The sequence below is a fragment of the Piliocolobus tephrosceles genome, chromosome 14, assembly GCF_002776525.5.
Source record: "Piliocolobus tephrosceles isolate RC106 chromosome 14, ASM277652v3, whole genome shotgun sequence".
NCBI classification, from domain to species: Eukaryota; Metazoa; Chordata; class Mammalia; order Primates; family Cercopithecidae; genus Piliocolobus; species Piliocolobus tephrosceles.
Genome location: NC_045447.1, coordinates 9141053 through 9144738, shown reverse-complemented (window position 1 = coordinate 9144738; position 3686 = coordinate 9141053). Strand labels below are relative to the sequence as shown.

The 3686-nt window shown below is 50.2% G+C and overlaps 1 long non-coding RNA gene across 2 annotated transcripts in view; it reads left to right on the top strand.

The window, feature by feature from the left end:
* The first annotated feature begins 266 nt into the window (after positions 1–266).
* Positions 267–3686, top strand: part of LOC111545856 — a 12249-nt gene continuing 8829 nt past the window's right edge. For both annotated transcript variants that reach the window (XR_002732567.1, XR_002732568.1), the window contains exon 1: positions 267–311. This is a non-coding gene — a long non-coding RNA (uncharacterized LOC111545856). The remainder of the gene's footprint in view (positions 312–3686) is intronic.

Sequence of the window (3686 nt, the reverse complement as noted above, 5' to 3'; positions counted from 1 at the left end):
GGAAGATGAGATGGTTCTGGAGATGGATGGTGGGGATGGTTACACAACGACGTGAATGTGCTTAAAGCCACTGAATGGAACACGTACAAATGACTAAAATGGTAACTTTCTGGTATGGATATTTTACCACAATAAAAAAAATTGCTAAAAAAATTGTAAAGAAAAAGTGCTTTGTGTTTGCCGAACTTTTGAGGATGGGCCGCCCACTACACATTTGTGGTTTCCCAAGCGCCTCCCACGGGCCAGGCCACGCACTTCCTCCTTTCATTCTGGAAACAAGCTTGAGAAGAGAGGTGGCCTCCGCCTTGCAGGTGAGACTGAGGTTCGGAGCCTGGCAGGGGCGAGGCTGTCTTTGCCAACCCGGCAGGCCTCTCTCTGATTCTGAGGAGCACGGCAGGGTCGGGGTAGGAACTTGGGCTCAGGATGGGTCTCTGGGCTGCGGAATCTTGAGCAAATTGCTTCCCGTCACTGATCTTCCTCTTCTGACGATCAGGGACAATAATAGTGTCCTCCCTCGTGCAGGGGGAGGATTCGCTGAGATGTCAGAAGGTCCTAGCACAGCACCTTGGCCACCACCAAAAATAACATTCTCCCCAGAACTCTCCACAATGCCTCCCTTTCTGTCCAAAGGACAGAGGGCTGGAGGTACGGTCAAGAGACCCGTGTCAGGGTCTCAGCCCTGAGGCTGACTTTGTCTGTGACCTTGGGGAAGTCCCCTCCCTTCCCTGGTCGTCAGGCTGCCCTCTGTAAAGTTAGGAGAGTGGGTAGAGTCAGCAGGGCTCTCTGGTTCTGGTTTTCTGGGGTTTCTCCCGTAATTGTGGCCCTGTCCAGAATCAGTGTCCTCTCTCCCACCTGCTCTCTGGGCAGAGGGGCCTGGGCCCCGTCTCCAGTTCCACCTTTGCCCTCAACTCCGTCTTCTCAGGAGCATCCAACCCCCAAGCAAGAGAAAAGGGAGAGGAAGGTGAAGGCAACAGACGGAGTTCTTGATCCCAGGGTATGAGTCGCTGCCTGACACCCAGAGCTGGCTTCTGACAGAAGCGCCAGCAGGAACTCCCCGCAACTCTGGTGTGAATCCTGTCCAGCTTTCTGCCATTGGCTTGAATTGTTGCCTGGGAACTCTAGGTGGAAATCACCCCTTCTCTCCAATTACGTGTTTTTTTTTTTTTTAATTTTGTTTGTTTGTCTGTTTTCTGAGACGGAGTTTCGCTCTTGTTGCCCAGGCTAGAGTACAGGGGTATGATCTTGGCTCACTGCAACCTCCACCTTCTGGGTTCAAGCGATTCTCCTGCCTCAACCTCCCCAGTAGCTGGGATTACAGGCATTGCCACCATGCTCGGCTAATTTTTGTGTTTTTAGTAGAGATGGGGTTTCCCCATGTTGGCCAGGCTGGTCTCAAACTCCTGACCTCAGGTGATCCGCCCGCCTTGGCCTCCCAAAGTGCCGGGACTAAAGGCGTGAGTCACCGTGCCTGGTCTCCCCACAACTACATGTAAGTTTCAGGATTTCAGAGACATGCTTCCTTTTGCCTGTCTCTTCCACCATCTCCACAGGTCTGGGTCGGGGGGCGCTCTCCAGATATTCCACAGTTTTAGGGGGCCATTTAGCTGGGATCCTGGACACTGGGAGCAAGAAAAAGAGAAAGATGATGATTCCAAACTACAGGCTTCTGGAGGAAGAACACGTGCAGAGAAGAGCAGACAAGGTCAGCTCTCTGGGGGCTCCAGCAGATGCCAGGATGGTGCACACAGAGGGCCTGGCACACGGGGGCTTAGTGACAGGACCTGGGCTATGGTGGTCACTGATAAATCACAATATTAAAAAATCCTAATGGGACATCCACAGGTGCTGGATGGAGAAACGTGAGCATTTGGAGACATTTGACCATGATGATAATTTTTACACTAGGTGATGCTTTAGGGGTGATCACTGCTTTTGAGGCACTGTGCTGAGCATTGACAGTCAAATCTCATTTACATCTTAGAATGAGGCAGAGACTGTTGACTTCTCCATTTTACAGATGGAGACTGTATTAGTCTGTTCTCACATTGCTATAAAGAACTACCTGAGACTGGGTAATTTATAAAGAAAAGAGGTTTAATTGGCTCATGGCTCTGGGTAATTTACAAAGAAAGGAGGTTTAATTGGCTCATGATTCTGAAGGCTATATAGGAAGCATGGCTGGGGAAGCCTCAGGAAACTTACAGTAATGGTGGGAGGCAAAGGAGAAGCAGGCACACTTACCTGGCTGGAGAGGGGAGAGGTACTGCCCACTTTTAAACAACCAGATCTCGTGAGAACTCACTCACTCTCATAAGAACAGCAAGGAGGAAGTCAGCCCCATGATTCAACGCCCCCCCCCCGGCCCACCAGGCCCCTTCTCTAACACTGGGGATTACAATTTGACATGAGATTTGGGCAGGGACGGAAATCCAAACTGTATCAGAGACACTAAGGCTTGGGGGAAGCTGTGCCCAAGGTCACACAGCTGGTAATGATGCAGGGCAGGTGAGCCCCCAGATCAGGGCTTAGCCCTGGAGGGTTCTTGGCTTTGCCCAGGAAAGAATTCAAGGGTGAGCTACTGGTGTTAGGTAGCAGCTTGTGTTGAGACAGCCGTGCACAACAGCAGCAGAGGTTCTGCTCTGAGTGGAGCAGGGCTCCCCCATGGGCAGTGTGCCCAGAGTAGCAGCTCAGAGGCCATTCTGTACTCATATTTATTATACCCACTTTTATTTTATTTTACTTATTTTAAGGTGGTGTCTCAGTCTGTCACCCGGGCTGGAGTGAAGTGGCACGATCTTGGCTCACTGCAACCTCCACCTTCCGGGTTCCAGTGATTCTCTTGCCTCAGACTCCCAAATAGCTGGGATTACAGGCACCCATCACCACACCCAGCTAACTTTTGTATTTTTAGTAAAGATGGGGTTTCACCTTTTTGGCCAGGCTGGTCTCGAACTCCTGACCTCAGGTGATCTGCCTGTCTTTGGCCTCCCAAAATGCTGGGATTACAGGTGTGAGCCACCATGCCTAGCCAAAATACCCACTTTTAATTATTTGCAAATCAAGGGGCAGATTATGCAGCAATTTTGAGAAAAAGGGTGGTAATATCCCAATGGTTGGGTTGTTGCCATGGAAAGGGGCAGTTACTGCTGGATGTTGTCATGGCATCGGTAAACTGACATGGCACACTGGTGGGCATGTCTTACAGAGAAGTGCTTTTGTTGCTTCCCTGTTTTAGCTAGTTCTCAATTTGGTCAGGTGTTTGAGCCCCGCCTCAGAGTCCAGTCCTGTCTCCTCCCTCATGAAATGGCTGAGATTGAGAGACACATGTGGGCTGGGATTGAGGAAGGCCCAGAATTAGGGAGTAATGGGGTTTGGGGAGGGCAGTTTACTGCCCAGGCTTGATGGGGGTGGTGGGGAGTTGGTGTTCAGTCTAGCAGGTGAGGAGCAGCCACAGTGGGCCAGGGATAAGGGAGCATCAGAAATCACACGGACGAGAAACAGTACTGAACAGACTTCTCCAGCCCTGACCAGACCTCAGTTCAGCGGGCACTGAAATGACCGTAGGTCCTATGAGGGAAGATCTAAATAAGCTTTCAAGTAAGAAAGGGAGCCCCCTGCTCCTCCATCTCATCCAGCCTTTATTTATTTATTTATTTATTTATTTATTTATTTATTTATTTATTTAT